Source organism: Zeus faber, assembly GCF_960531495.2.
Source record: "Zeus faber genome assembly, chromosome: 4".
Lineage (NCBI taxonomy): Eukaryota > Metazoa > Chordata > Actinopteri > Zeiformes > Zeidae > Zeus > Zeus faber.
This window is the reverse complement of record NC_137191.1, coordinates 28942523-28959391: the sequence shown is the minus strand read 5'-3', so window position 1 is coordinate 28959391 and position 16869 is coordinate 28942523. Positions and strand designations below refer to the sequence as shown.

The 16869-nt window shown below is 43.8% G+C and overlaps 1 protein-coding gene across 1 annotated transcript in view; it reads left to right on the top strand.

Annotated features, from left to right (window-relative positions):
* Positions 1–16869, top strand: part of LOC307229232 (cytoplasmic phosphatidylinositol transfer protein 1-like) — an 83295-nt gene that overhangs the window by 16457 nt on the left and 49969 nt on the right. The window lies entirely within an intron of this gene.

Genomic DNA, 16869 nt, shown 5'->3' with positions numbered 1-16869 from the left:
AGCACTTTGAGAGGATGTAAATGTGGGCAACATCGTCACGCCTTAGGAGTTCCATCTGCTGAGGGGTCTACTATGGAACTGATGCTATTGGGCGAGTTTGAGCTCATTTGCATTCTTAATATGTATATTTTTTAAACACCGATCTAGTCTCGTATCACGATACTGATATTATAACGATACATCATCCAGCTCTACTTCCTTCTCCGAAGTGTTAAGTGAGGGAGCTGTTTTACCGTTTCTGGAGACCCACATCCGTCTTTATTGACACAATCAAATTCTTTCCGAAACAGCTGTCCTTTATTTCCTTCCTTCCTCTCTTCTAAGAACTTAACCCCCCTCCTCTATTAAACAGTACAACAAGTGACAAAGATTGGGAGACGAAAAAAAGACCCCAGGCAATTTCTTTTTAATTACACTTTAATTGATTTGAATACAGATTCCCGAATCAAATTACCATTTTGAAATGGAAGTTTATTTTGGTCAAAGGTAGACAACGTGACATTAATCGAGATGATGTGACATCTGAGGATCTGTTCAGGTATCTCATTCAACTAAAAATAAATAGATCATCACAGTGGTCTGTGTTATAGTGCGCGATTATTGCTTCCCTCAGTGTAGATCTGAACACTTGTATGCGACGTGGCTGTATCGTGACTCCAGACAATGTTGTCCTACGATCCTGCTTTATTTCCTTTCAAAAGGTGCTTCACTTTGCCTCCTAATAGTTTAAACTGCAATTGTAGCTGTACTGGCACAGGTGGACGGATCCAGGTCCGGAAAGGTAAAGATCCCACCGTGTTTTAGCTCCAGCCCTGCACTGATCCGCCAATTCCGTATGGTTGACTTAAAATCCCGGAGTGGATTTTGACTCCCCTAAATCCGGCTTTTCCACCTCTGTGGTCTGTGCACCGTCCTCCCTGTTTATCAAACCTATAGGACAACAAAAATCCCACTTGAAATCCTTGCTGCACAGCTGTCGTTTTCTTGCGACTTTTTGACCCCCTATTCCATTTAGTTTCCCCCTCTACCCCCCTGTTTCAAATGCACCTAATGCCAAGTTCAGACCACGTGATTCTGGCCTGATTTTCCACTCGCCAACAGGTTTTTGCAGATCTCAGAGTAAAGCCCCAGATTGGAGGAAAATCACAGCTTGCTCCTGTGAGTGACGAGCGTGTGGTATGAACTGCTCACGTTGCGATCCGACTGCTGACGCCGGCAAGATATCAAACATATTTAATATCTGGTCGTGTCGGGATTGAGTCAGGAGTGACACAACGAACTTCATCCAATGAGAGCAGAGAGAGGAGAGGCGGTGAGACAGGAGTGTACGGAGCAGCAGCCAGAAACACACAACAAACCCATTTCACTTTTCTTCTCTAGGTTTTTAATATGTTTCTTATTTAAATTCTGCTTTTATTGTTTTGTTTTTTTGTTTTTTTACAGTGATCAAGAATACAATAAAAAAAAAAAAAATCCTGTCCCACGTAAGGTATAGTGGCACTTCTGTTGTCAATTGTCGCCTGTGTTTGGAGACCCAACAGACTCGTTGGGGATTCCTCCTGGTGAGAGATCTTGTAAAGTGTGACCCCCTGTCGCCGATCAGTCATGTAGTGTGAAACCACAAGACTGAAAGATTCCTGATCACAAGACAGAAAGTTGTGTAGTGTGAACAGCACAGCGATTTGGCGACTTTGAAAGTCGTGTAGTGTGTCCATGGCATACGTCGCATGACTTTTATCCCGATTGGGAGTCCCTGACTCCCGATTGGCAGTCGCATCGATCTCCCTGTTAGGCTCTCCACTCTTTCAGACGTTGGGCACAACGTTTGTTCCCCCAAAGGGAGAAAGAAAGACATAAAGAAAGAGAGCACTCTGGGATCCCACGTACTTATGTGTGGGTGTTTCTGAACGTGCACACATGAATCACTCTCCTCCCACGTGCTTCCCTCCCTCCCTCCTGAGCGAGCCAGGTCCTCATTGAAGCAGTTGTTGTTGTTGTTGTTGTTGTTGTTGTTGTTGTACAATCCCGGAGTTCAGGGGGGCGCCGCCACTTTATGCTGATGTATGCCTCCGCCGCCACCCGGCGTCCCTGGGCGAGGGCTCTGGAGAGGCTAATGTGGAGTCATGCTGCAGCTTGACATACAGCCTGCTCTGTCAATGGAATAGCATTAACCAGCCCTTCACTGAGAAATACTGGACCATATATTTATTTTCTGAATTCATATTTATTATATAAAAGTTTATTATTATTATTATTATTATTATTATTATTATTATTATTATTATATATTTATATTTAATTGATCTATATTTATTGCCTGAATTATCTTTTTTCTGAAATTTTCTGAATTACACCAGGGTTAGTGTTATGTTATCTCATTGTTATTCAATGGCAGATACACTGTAGGTACCACTGGTTTACACAGTGGTTCTCAAACCTTTTTTTCATGGTGTACCTCTTATGAGATCTTTTTTTTTTTCCATCTGAGTACCCCCTTCACTGGCATTCGGGGGAAAAAAATAATTTACATAAATTTTGTACCGTATGTGTGTACATATGTATTTGTGGCAGTTTATCCTATCACACGCCACCCAGGTGGTGTTTTCAGGGCCCTCCGGCACAGAGACACAGACGACGGGGGGAGGTTGTAAACACCAGTTTATTGTACAGAATTGGCCAGTTGGAAATAGCCAGGAGCAGATAGAACATGTCATGACAAGGCTCCTCTCCTGAGTGTGTGTGGGGATGGGGGTTTTGACATGCTGCTCGTAAGACCAACCAACGAGCAAGAGGCATGCAGCCACCCTGACCCAATCACCTAGATCCAGGTCAGGTGTGGCTGCTCAACCAGACCATCCCCACACCACAGTGTTTTTTCTAAACATTATATATAACCAATATTTTTTTAATTTTCGGAGTACCCCCTGCAGTACCCCAAAGTACCCCTAGGGGTATGAGTACCCCCATTTGAAAAACACTGCCATAGGACATGGAGATTTCTCGTGAGCTTCCAGGGCTCAAAATTAACATTTTAACATGTTTTCCCTGGGCGTCCAGATGTTATATTATTATATAACAATTTATTGGTATATTTAGAAACTGAAAATGTAATAATTAGGCATCTCAGCTGAACTTGAACAAGTTTAACACGGTTCAAACTGCACAATAAAACAAAACAATTTAGACTTAAATTGTTGCCATTGGAATGTGTAGAATTATTGGCATTGTTTACCTTAACCTATTATGCTCCTTTTCAACAAGCTAATATAGGTCCCCAAAACATGTCTTTTGAATTTTTTTTTTTGCTGAAAATTCCACTCAGATTTTGCATTCTAGCCATTCTAACATGCCTCTAAATCCATTGTGTTCCTGACACTCTGTTTAAATGGGAGGAGCCACCCTCCTGAGGCCCACGTTCTGTGAGCCAATGGGCTTTGAGCTTTACTCCAGATTCCGTTGTATTTCTCTGTAAACTTTCACTGATTTGACCTTATGAGTACACTAAAATCTGTTTCTGAAGAAATTTGAAGGGAAAAATAATCAATCCAGATGCTAAATCTTCACTCATATTAGATCTACAAGGCCCCGTTTAAAAGTTTGTCCCAACTTTCACCACAGTAGCAGCAGCAGCGGCGTGCAGCGTGGGGTTTGGAGCACCGCGGGATGCGATGGGGCCTTTTTGTTTCAATCATGCCAAATACATTTTCAGTTAATTAATGTTTCCCATTTCTTGGGATCACTCGTAGTATTGAAATATGCATTATTATTAAATAGGATTTATATCACTCAATTAAAACTAATATTATAACAATAATGATATATTTTTCAGGACTTATTGTGTGCTCTAGGACTTATTGTGTGCTCTAGGACTTATTGTGTGCTATCACCGGGTGCGTTGCATTACATTTCACTGCATATATGTATGGAAGTATGTATATGTATGTGACAAATAAAAATCTTGATCTTGATCTTGATCTTGGCAACCGAAAGCTCATGCATGGTTTCCACTTGTCAACTTGTGAAGTTCTCGATCCAATAGAGTTACACTTAGCAGTTTACTAATGTTACTGTATTTGGAATAAGGGACTTTTCATCTACTTTGTATACATTCCATTTTTATACACACACACACACACACACACACACACACACACACACACACACACACACACACACACACACACGAGAACAAGCAAAACTGTGCACATTAACACACACACACATTTAAGTCTGTTCACGATGAGCGAGATAGGGAGAGGAACGGAGTGGTGGGCGTGCAAAATAAGGTGAGACACAAGGACGGTCATAAACAGCTTCAACGGACATCAGTGATATTTTTTCCAACTTGTATGCAGTCATTTCAACCTTGCAGGATTTGGATGAGCCAAACTGTGAAATCTTTCGGTGTGAGGTCGTTTTTAAGATACGTCTGCCCTCCTCCTCCTCCCCAGAATTGGGCATTTCCAAATATTTCATTTCCTCCCCCTCTTGCCTCTTTTATGGAACAAAAGCTGACTCCTCGGCTCATGGTCCCTTGATGTTGATTCACTGAAGTAATTTTTTCAAGGACCTATAGAATTTTTCGTTCCTGGTTTGGAAAGACCCTAAAGGTAGATCAAGCCTCCATTGGATGAAGTGTTCTGTTGGTGGCCAGAGAAAAAGAAGAAAGCACCTGAACAGAACAGAAACTATTATAACATCATTCATTTTGACTGCAACCAGGGCTGGAATAGCCGTGGGTTAAAAGCCAGTAAAACAGGTCAGAGAATAGAACCAGAATTAGGGCCTCTCTTATTTGATGCAAATTTGACTTGACTACCACTCTGTTCCCATGGATAACTTCACCTGGGACCGTAAATGTCACGAAGGGCTACCGACTGTAAATAAACCGAAACTGAATAAGCTGACAGAGGACAAAACGAAGAGGAAGGAAGAGGTTGAAAAAAGATGGAGACACTGACGTCATCCAAAGTCCAAAAAAAAAGAGAGTGAGTACCTCTCTCCGAGGGAGGAATGCCAAGCTGGGTAATAATTAAGATGTGACTCTCTCTCTCGCTCTCGCTCTGTCTCGCTCACTCTCTCCAAACATTCTCTCTCCCAGATTTCCTTTGCCTTTTGCAACCCGAGTGATGTCATTATACACACACATTATCCCTTTCTGACTCCCTCTCTCTCTCTCGCTCTCTCTCTCTCTCTCTCTCTCTCTCTCTCTCTCTGTCTCTCTGGACTGGAAAGTCAACAGTTCAGATATTTCGGAGAAGGCTGAGCAACTTCCAGTGGGAAGAGGAGGAAGGGGGCGTTGCCGCTGCAATGTGTCTGCCCTAAATCAGGCTTTAACGTCGGGGGGGGGGGGGTTGGACTGATGTGCATATTTATGAAAGCTCGCGTTTAATGGGAGGCCGCTTCCCTGGTCTTGCTGCTGCTGCTGCTGCTGCTGCTGCTGCATTCATGCTTACTACTGATTTTTACTCTCTTACAATCGATAGTCTGTATGTCCCACTATGTTGTTTTTCACGCATGTGGTTTAAAATATTGACAATATATTTAATATATATACACCACAAACCTGATTTTCCTTGTTCACAAAAGCTTTACAGCAATGTAAAAGTAAATTAAATAACACGGTTTGATGGACTCTAATATTCTAATAATAGTATTATAATGATATTCTAATATTACCGTGAACTTGCTCATACTTTTTACCCTTTTTAGCAAATCCGCTATGCGTATATTCACATAACTAATAAAAAGGCTCCCCAATGTGGAGTGTCTTTTCACAGGAACGTCCACTTTGTCAAACTGATTCACTTTATAATCTTAATAAATGAAATATTTTGCTGATCTCATTGAATCCACCGTCAACGAGGCTGAAGTTGTTTGAAAGTTTTTCAAGTGTGTGTGTGTCTGTGTGTGTGTGTGTGTGTGTGTGCGCCCTAAATTCCATTTTACCTTGGGTGAAATTGGTATACAGTTTGCGAACGGCCATTAATGCATTGCTGTTAAGTCAAGTCACTTTTATTTATACAGCACATTTAAAAACAACAGTAGGTGACCCAAAGTGCTTTCCAGTCGAGGTAGCTTGATTATCAATACAAGAGATACAAGAATAAAAGGGGATAGGGGAGTTAAAAGGGGTAGGAGTTAAAAGTAGAACTAAAATACAACATATAAGAAAAATAAAAGCACTAAGAAATACCAACAGAATGAAATTCCAAATATAAAACAGACCCCTGATAGCCAAGGTAAAACTGAGGTCAAATAGAAGAGTAAAAGGAATAATGCATAAAAGACTAAAATGGCAAACACAGAAAACAACACAGACTGAGACTTAACTCAAAGCAATGGAAAAAAGTGGGTTTTTAAATTAGATTTCAAATTGTCAATGGTGGGAGAGGATTTAATATGGGACCGGAGACTGTTCCAGAGCTTGGGGGCAGCAACAGAAAAGGCCCAATCACCTTTGGTTTTAAGTGGGGGACTGAGAGGAGTTGTTGTGAGGATGACCTCAGTGACCTGGAGGCAAAATATGGAGTTAGCAGATCAAAACAAATAGTAAAAATTTAAAAATAATCCTGAACTTTACTGGCAACCAATGCAGTTGCATTGCAATGTGTTCTATTTTATTTGTACCAGTTATAAGTCTAGCAGCTGCATTTTGAACCACTTGTAGTCGAGAGGGGGTGGAGTGGGCCAACCCCATGTACAGGACATTACAGTAGTCTAGCCGAAAGGTGATAAAAGCATGGACAACTGTTTCCATGTCTTCATGAGATAAAAACGGTTTTAATTTGGCTCTGGGATCTAATCTGATAAGCATGTTTGTTTAACTTCAAAGAACTATCAAAGAAGACACCGAGATCTTTAACTGCATTCTGCAAAGTTGCAGATAGGGGATCAAGCACATTGCTTAGGCTAGTGGCCTAAGCAATGTGCTTACAAATATAAATACTGACAAATATAATGACAAATATAATTACTTGCGTTTTGTTTTCATTTAGTTGAAGGAAGTTCCCCGCCATCCAACATTTGATGTCATCGAGGCAGTTAAGAGGTTATTCAGTGAGCAGGCGCTGTCAGGTGTAACTCGTAGTAATACTGTGTGTCATCTGCATAACAGTCATACAGAAAATTGTATTTCTTAAGGACAAAGCCAATGAGAAGCATGTATAATGAGAATAAAAGATTTCCTAAAATTGTGCCTTGGGGGATGCCACAATGGGAGCAGGGGATGAAGAACAGTTTCCTATTCTAGCTGAAAAGGCTCTTATCTCAGGTAGGAGGTACACAATTTTAACACTGGGTCCTGCAGATCAACTTCGCCCTCCAGGAGTTCTCAAAGAATGTCATGGCCGACGGTATAAAATGCTGCACTGAGATCGAGCATAACTAAAATGGCACAAAAACCAGAATGGACAGAGAGAAGGATGTCGTTACGTACCTTCAGCAGAGCGGATTCCGTACCATGCAGTGCTCTAAAACCAAACAACTTTTTCCAAAATCTCAGAAATAAATGGTAGCTTGGAGATGGGCCTGTAGTTTTATGTTCATTGGCTTCTAGGCTTGATTTCTTCAGTCGGGGTTGAACAATTGCATGGTTAAAACTGGAAGGGATGACTGCATTTATTAAAGAGCTATTAATTACAGCCAAAATAGGGGGACAGATTGTGACAAAAACTTCCTTGAAAAGGCGTGACGGTTTAATGTCTAAGGGTTAGGAAGGTGGGGTTCAAATGTGAGACCACCTCAGACAGATGGATGGATGACTTTGATGATTTTGTATGAGAACTGGAGTTTGTCTTCTTTCCATTTGCCCTCTGCCCTCCTACAGGCTGGTCTACGGGTGGAGTCATTCTGCCAGGCGGTACCGACAGTGTTGACCTTGGGTCTTTTTAGTTCTCAAGGCACTACACAGCCCAGAGTGTCAGAGCAGGATGGGTTGAAGAGCGTGACAGTATCAACAAGCAAGTAATCAAGCAAGTAACACTGGAAACAATAAAATATAATTTTTTTTTTAGTTTGGTTTCACAAGCTGGAGAGTTCTTGCCTTTTGGACAATTTTCCAGTCAGCTGACTACAGGTCCATACTTACGGACTCAAGTACAGACACACTTGATTGATTACTGTCGCCATGGCCAGACTGGAACACAGACACAATCACTGTAGTTATCGGTGGGATGGTTCAGGGAGTGACCCCAGTCGTGCGTCTGCGTATGTGCGTGTGTGTGTGCGTGTGTGTGTGTGTGTGTGTGTGTGTGTGTGTGTGTGTGATATTTGCTGCGTGTTTTGTGGAAGCTTGACACAAACAGTCAGCCAGGCTAACTGGAATGAGTCCAGAGGGCTGAGCTCTCGTCTGCCACCCCCAAGGAATCTTGTTTTAAAGGGGGACAAGCTGATGGAATAATGGACCGAGGGGAGGGAGGGAGGGAGGGAGGGAGGGGAGGGGAGAGGAGACTGGATGGAAAGACGGACAGAAGGGAGGCAGGCATGAAGGACGGTTGGAAGGAAGCAAAGTTGGAAGGGAGGAATAAAGGCAGCAAGGCGTGCAGGAATAAAGAATGGCAGGAAGGAAAGAGGGATGGAGGAAGGCAGTAAGGAATGAAGGCAGGGAGAATGGGTGGATGGATTGAATTCAGCAAGGCAGGAAGAAAAGTCAGAGATTCATTCACAAAAAGTCAGATGATGCCATTGCCAATTCCAGCACTTTAACCTTGGAACTTGAAGGACTAACTCTTCAGGGCAGGTCTAGAAACAATAAATAATTACAAACATCAGGTACTAACTGTAAACATTTGTACTTCTAAAGTGCAGTTAAACAATAAACAATATCAAGATTCAAGATTCAAGGGGTTTATTCGTCACATACATATACATACTTTCATACATACTGTACATACAGTGAAATGGCAACACACCCGGTGATTACACACAATATGTACTGGACTGAACACAGTACCTAAATAAACAAACAAACAAACTAAATAATTTCAAAAATTTTACAAAAATGAAGTACTGTACATGTTTTGACCTGCTGCTATGGTACAGACCAATACTCCTGGCCTAGGTATTGCTGTCTATAAACAATAAAATAACGTTTAAATTTGATCTACAATCTAAAATATCTATTTCCGTTGCTTGTAGGCAGCACGGTAGCATTTCCGACAGGCCTTGAATGCAGCGGAGCTACCTTTTTGAAGAAAACTCCCTGCAACTTGGAAAAATGAATTATGTTGCGTGCCGCCGGCGGTGCTGCGGGTGCTGGTGCTCGCAAACACGGCACTACTTCATGCAAGTTATAGGACCGGCTTGAAGTGACTTATTTTGTATCTCTAGCCTTTTTAGCGCCGCCTTTCCTCTTTTTGCTCGGATTTTTGTCCATTTGTTATGACTTGGTCATGAATCCACCTGTCCACGCCCTCCCTTCAAAGTGGGCCAGCGACGCAGATCTCTCTGATCACTCTTGCTCTTGTTTTTGTATAATGGGCTCCTCAGGCGGCCCATGGAGCGGGATTTGTCCCGGTGCTCCCGATGGCCAGTGTGACTGTCTCACTCCATAGATGGATGGATGGATGAACGGATAGCTGGACGGATGGAAGGATAGATGGAAGGATAGATGGATGAACCGATGGAAGGATGGGAGGATGGATGGATGGGAGGATGGATGGCTGGATGGATGGGCGGATGGACAGACGGATAGAGAGAGAGATAGATGGATGGGTGTACAGATGGATGGATGGACAGATGGATGAAGCAGAATACCAGCTAAAAGGAGCCCTAAGAGTAACCAGCTTTGAGAATGATGTACAACCGCCAAGGATAACACCTACAAACTGCCCATAAACACCTTTTAAGAAAAGACCTTCCTCGAGCTGAGGCACGGAAAAGCACTGGAACTAGGATTTGCGTTTCACCTGCTTGTCTGTTTGTGGACGCATTTGAGGTGGAAGACGGAAGATGAGACGGGGGAACACCGCTCTGGGTGTTTGCTGTAAACAGACCTCCACCGTGCTCGGAGAGGCTTGTGACGGAGGTGACAGGATTGTGGCATGTGGTCGTTCTGTCTCTGTGTGTGTGTGTGTGTGTGTGTGTGTGTGTGTGTGTGTGTGTGTGTGTGTGTGTGTGTGTGTGTGTGTGTGTGTGTGTGTGTGTGTGTGTGTGTGTGTGTGTGTGTGTGTGTGTGTGTGTGCGTGCGCGCTGATAGTGCGAGAGTGTCAGGACATTTGTGAGTTTGGATTTTGCCTGATACGATCGCCGCTTTGAATGTGAAGGTCATCGCTCTTGGTTTTGAGGATTCAAACATCTTCCAGGCCCTCAGTGCTCGGCGTAACAAATGGATCACTGTTAATTTGTGTGTGTATGCGTGCACATATTTTTCCATTGGCCTTTAATATTGTTTTGACGACACGTACTTATCTGTCTGCTGAGTGTGTTTGGCCTTGTGGGATTAGCTCTCGTTAGGGAGAGTGTTATGGAAACAATCGTAATGTCCTTAACAGGCGGACGAGAAGCGTGTCAACATACTGGTGGCTGTTTGTCTGACATTTAGCACGGTGGAGAATTAGAGGACATGAATTTGAAGATGTGCGTGCGAGCGTGCGTTCAAACGCGGCAGAGCTAGTTTATCAACCAGACAGACCTGTGCAATAACTAAACAAACATAAAACTCAACACAGTATAAACTGACAATAAGTAGAGATGGTTTGTTTTAGGTGTCAGGTTAGAGATGGTTACGTTAGGTTTATTGGTTAGAAATGCTTATGGTGAGATATGGGGTTGGTGTAGTTAAAGTCACAGTACTGTACTGTCATTACAATATTGACATTCATACAAATGGCAAAGATTTAGGGAATGTCCGATGTGCAGACAAGTCGAATTTTCTATCGCCCAATCTTCAAAAAATTGAGATGGAAATTGGAACAACTTTTATTGTCGATTCACAGTAGATAATGCAAAGGAGCGCAACGCTGTCGAGCAGCGGATAGGACAAAGTTCTGTTCTGATCTGCTAGTTTCTACTTTCTGTGCTTTATTCCTCTCTATGTGCTTCTGTCGCTCTCTTTCTCTCTGCCCCTCTTTTGTCGTGCTTTGGTTGCTCAACCTGTGTTTCATCTCGCTTATTCTCTCTCTCTCTCTCACATACACACACACACACACTCTCACGCACACACACACACACACACACACACACACGTACATCCACAAAGAACAACTGAACAGATATTATTCCGTTCAGATAAACTGTAATCTGTTTATTCCACTTGCCGTCTACCTAATGGAAATGCCCCCTGCATCTCTCCCTCTTACTCTTTATTTCTCTCTCTCTCTCTCTCTCTCTCTCTCTCTTTCCCTCTCTCTCTCTTTCTCTCTCTTTCCCTCTCTCTCTCTCTCTCTCTCTCTCTCTCTCTCTCTCTCTCTCTCTCTCTCTCTCTCTCTCTCTCTCTCTCTCTCTCTCATTCGCAGACTCAGATTATGGGTCAGGTCACGGCAGGGTTCCCTGTTAGGTCAGCATTGACGGGAACAGGAAATGGATGAAATGTGGCGCCCTTCTACCACACTGTGTGCATCTGAGGGTCTTTCTCATGGTGCTGGTGGGGGCGGTGGGCGGAGGAGGGGCGGCCGTGTACTCTCAAGAGGCTGACCTTACGGAACATTCCACTCTGGCTCTGTTGTCTTGGATTAGGAAAATGTCTTAGTTACAAATGAAAAGAAGCTCTCAACCTTCTCTCTCTCTCTCTCTCTCTCTCTCTCTCTCTCTCTCTCTCTCTCTCTCTCTCTCTCTCTCTCTCTCTCTCTCTCTCTCTCTCTCTCTCTCTCTCTCTGTGTGTGGAGAATGCTCTGACGTCGTACCATGGACTGCAGCTGAGGGAAGCCCACCATGCGTTGTAGCTCTTCTTATCTGAGGAAATCTAGTTCTCAGCAGATATTGAGCAGTGTCATATCTTCTTCTGTTGATAGACGACGTTGATCGTTGCTTTGCCATTGAGTTCAAATGCTTTGAACTCCAATGATTTTTCCATTATTGGGAGTCAAGACGGGGGATTACCATCAGTCTTTTCAATTGATCTAGCACTGAGAGAGCAGCCTAGGCTTTGACATCCAGGCAATTGTCTCGAACCCTGCAGAAGTCAATCTCTGGAGAATACTTCATGACCATAATTGTCGGACACAGGTGGTTTTAAGTCCTAGGCCTCTGAAAATCCTATTCCCAACCATAGTCAGAGGCTATTCCGTGTCACTCTGTTGCTATCCACACACTGAATGTGATCCGTAAATCCTAAAACTGAGCAGACTTTCCTCATTCCTAAGTAAAATAGAGGAAAAAACACGGTAGCATAACCGAAATGTAGTGAAGAATCAACCCAGCTTCTTGGGGAATACTTGCTCAGAGTGTGGGGCCAAGCTGTGTTGTTGTATTAATTGCATTTATTTGGACAGCGGTGCATCTGCAGGAGCTCCGCGGTAACTGCGGAGGAAATAGCTGACATGCTTCTGCATCAGTTCCCACCGTGGGGCAGCTGACGAGAGAGATGTGTAGGCAACAAATGTACACGAGGGGCGCTGGGCGCGTCCGTTCACACGGAAGGACGACCATACATTCTGTTGTGGCTACAAGTTACGGCACACTTCAGCGAAAACATCCATCCATCCATCCACACACACACACACACACTCACACACACGCTCTCCTGCGATGTGTTTCCTGTCCTGTAGGGGACCGTGTCCCATCAAGTCCGGTGAATTCCTGCACGCTGCCAAAATCAATGAGTCACAGCAGCTAGACAGAGGGAACAGATGTCCACGGAGGCACCAACACACACTCATATTTAGACATCTCCTCACATGCACGCACACGCACACAGACGCACATTGGCATGGTACACACACACACAGACACATACACGCTGTTTGTTTAAACATGGATGTGTGCACACCCAATCAATCTCTCTCTCTCTCCCTGTCAGTATCAGTTTTCCTCTCTTTTTGCTCTCGCTCTCTCTTTTCCCTTTCCCATCCATCCATTTCTACCAGGACAGGACAGTTAAAGAGTGGAGGAATCCAGCGCTGCACAAGTGCGCACACACACACACACACACACACACACACACACACACACACACACACACACACACACACACACACACACACACACACACACAGCTCTAGTGTACACATTCACACACACACACACACACACACACACACACACACACACACAGCTCTACTGTGCACATGTACAAACACAAACACAACAGCTTGAGTGTACACATACACACACATGTTTTTCCGTAACTGTATATCTCTATCTCTATATATCTCTGCACACCGCCCTGCAGGGGAGACACTTCCATGGACTCCCAGGAAAGAGGAGCGCTGTTAATCTATAACCACCTCAATAACCTTCTCCTCTCGTCTCTGTTCCGCTGCCCTTCGGGCTCCGGCGCCCTCCGCCGGTCGGGTGACCCGGGGAGCTCACCTCCGCCCAACCGGTGCCATCCGTCTTGAAGGGCCGTCCGCTTGGCTCTGCAGAGGGGGCCAGATTAAGATCCAGGATGGAGATTCTTTCTTTTATCGTCTTTTATTGGTCCGCTGCAGGACAAAGGCAAATCCGTGTAGTATAGCCTCCGTGGAGTATTTGGAAAATACACACAAACATGTACACACAACACACGTACACAAAACAAATCAATTTGAGCCTGAATCCGATTTGAAACGTGAGCTGACTGTGACTCTACATACAATGTACTGCTTTACTTTGTTTTCAGCTCTGGCAAATGAGAGAGGAATTTAAGAAGGAATACAATGGGGGGGGGTACGAAATATATCTGTGTTTACAAATTGTATTGTAAACACAGGATTGGAGGAAAAAAAGATACATACTATTTATAAATACATCCTTCTTTCTCTCCTTTTGGCAGAACCAATATGAACTTCCTGGGAGTCCTTCAAATGGGTTACACTGGAATCCAGAAAGAGACATATTTTGAGATGGGGTGGTATCGTTTTGTTCCCGTAATCAAATTTCACAATGCCGAGTGGGGGCTTATAAACCCGTTATGAGGATCACAAGTTAGTTTTTCTTGGGCCATGCGTAGTGAAATGTTGAGTGAAGCTTTTGTTCTAGACGCCTGATGAGCAACAGTCCAATTTGTCCAAGTCCAGTTTAAACCGAGATGGAGAGACTTTAAGGAGAGAGATGGATGCAGAGTGCTAAGCTGAACGCTGCAAAGGGGCAGTCTTGTTGGGTGAGGTCCATGACCTAGATCAGCTGATCGTTTAGTGTGTGTGTGTGTGTGTGTGTGTGTGTGTGTGTGTGTGTGTGTGTGTGCGTGTGCGTGCGTGCGTGCGTGCGTGCGTGCGTGCGTGCGTGTGCATGTGCATGTGAATGCCTGGCTTTGTCATTAGTACTGCACTTTAGTCCGTATAAAGACTTGGTGTAGATGTCCTCCTGAAGTCAAGGCCTCTCTCTCTCTCTTTCTGCGTCACCCAACACTTCCTGGTCCGCGTCTGTCCAACGGCCTCCCGACGGCCTCCAACGGTTACTATGGCGACTATCCTAATGCTCAGCCTTCTGTTGCGGAAGTCCACTCCGCTGTCTCTTTCCTGGAAAACCCTTGTGGTCATCTTTCGCAAAAGGGAGGCTTTTCTTTTTTTATGTTTCTGTTTGGCAGCAACCTCTGGGGGAAAAAGTCCCACAACGCAGAAGGGCGGCCATTGATAGGTCGCCGACTGGCGTGATCCACCCTGCCCTGCCTCCAAGCGGTCACGGTGGTTGGCCCATTATCCGTCCCGCTTGAGTTGGTATGCACTGTGCTGGGCAGTCACCGTGAGGATGCGAGTCATCGTGCCTTGGGTGCCACAAAAAAGTTTGCCTGAGAAACATCTCTGACTGGGTAAAGGTTGAATGGATGTTTTTGTCTTTGAACTCTTATCTCGCTCTTTTTTTTCTCTCTCTCTCTCTCTCTCTCTCTCGCACTCGCTCTCGCTCGCTCTCTCTGACTCTCTCGCTCTCGCTCTCTCTCTCCCTTGCTCTCTCTCTCCCTCTCTCTCTCTCTCGCTCTCTTGCGCTCTCGATCTCACTCTCAGGGCTTCATAGGCGCAGGAAGGTAGACATGGGTATAGAGATCCCCTTTTTACTGATTTCTGGAAAATGATGAGCGTTTCCCTTATTTTATCTAATGGCAAACCAATCAATCCCGATACAGCATGCTCGTGCCTGATCGCCTCCTAGCAGCCACTAGACGCAGTTCACCCCACTACAGTTATATTAATTACTAATGGAGTCTTCATATCTCTTGGATCACTTGGATATCCAACATCTTTAATTAAGTTAAAAACGCACCACTGTCAGATCACAGGACTGGTTAGCTTTAAAAGCTCCTCATATCGACATTGAACTGGGGAAGACTGTACACATACTATAGATGCAATTTGGTTGTTTCTCAAAAAATCCATGGCTTGTTTAAAGAGGAGCATTGGTTTCCAATAAACGGACTTTGGAAACATCCATCTTGTTGATCATTGATTTAGTTTGGTAATTGTGGGTAGATTTTCAGGGTGCAGGAAAAATAGATTCACGTCAGAATCAAAATCTCCTGAGATGCAAAATCGATTTTTAAATTCTAAAAAAAAATTGTTATTTTTATTTTTAATTGTGATAATGTGGTTTCAAGTTCTCCCATAGTCTTGTCCTGTGATGCTGTTGATGTGTTGATGCCTGATACCTCCGCCTCTGCCGCCGAGCGTCTATCCTCCCCCACAGGGAGTGCAGGCGCAGCGGAGGCTCTTACAGTTGTAGCCTGGCTTGTGGAATTTGAAGGGCCTGAGAGAAACTTTTATCAAGCTCCTCTCTGTCCCCCCCCCTTTTTTTTGTGTGCACTTTGCTGCACCCGAAAGCATACCGAAAAAGCTGCTGGTCCTTATGTCGCTGCTCTCTCTCTCTCTCTCTCTCTCTCTCTCTCTCTCTCTCTCTCTCTCTCTCTCTCTCTCTCGCTCTCTCTCTCTCTCTCGCTCTCTCTCTCTCGCTCTCTCTCCCTCTCGTTTGTTAATTAAAATATTATTTAATGTAGGCAGTTGATGTTCTTTACCCCTCTGTCTGGGGCCCCTAGTGGCAAGTAGGCCCTGGGCATGTGCCTGGAATGCCTGTGGGTAGATCGGGGCCTGCTCCTAAGCAGCGGTGTCACGAGGGTTGGTGTCACCCAGTGCGGTAACTCGGTTATTTCTTCGATTATATATGAATACTAACAATAAATCTTATACTATCGTGGAAGCCTTTTTTGATTTTTCTCCTTCTTTTCCTTTAATTACTACTTCACTCTCAAAAAGATTTTTGATATGTAGATTCACAAATACAAATCACCATAACATTGTTACTAAAGTACGAGAAAACTAACATCTCCTGTAGGCAAATGGGAAAATTATCGAATCAAATTGAGAATCCAAAGATTCCCACCCTGAGTATATTTGCTGATCATTCATTAATTTGGGAAGACACATGACGTAATAACAATAAATGGTTTATTTTGAACAAATCGGCTGACAGAAGTGACTAAAGAGTTGGAATTAAGAAGTTACCAAGTTTATTTATTTATTATTATTATTATTTTTTTACCCTGAAGATTCACCAATGCCATATTGCATAATTACTTGAAATATGCATTATGTTTTATCTATCAACCAGGCCCCCCTAGGATGACAATGCTTGCTGGTGAAAATGATTTCAACGTTCCCTTGGCAACGGTCATTGCAGCAACCGATGCCCTCGCCGGCCAATTTCTATATCTTTCTATATCTTCTCCTCATTAAGATTGTCTTGAGTTTTTTTTTAGTTTTCCTTCATTACTTTTTTTCTACGCCAAAATGCATAGTATATAAA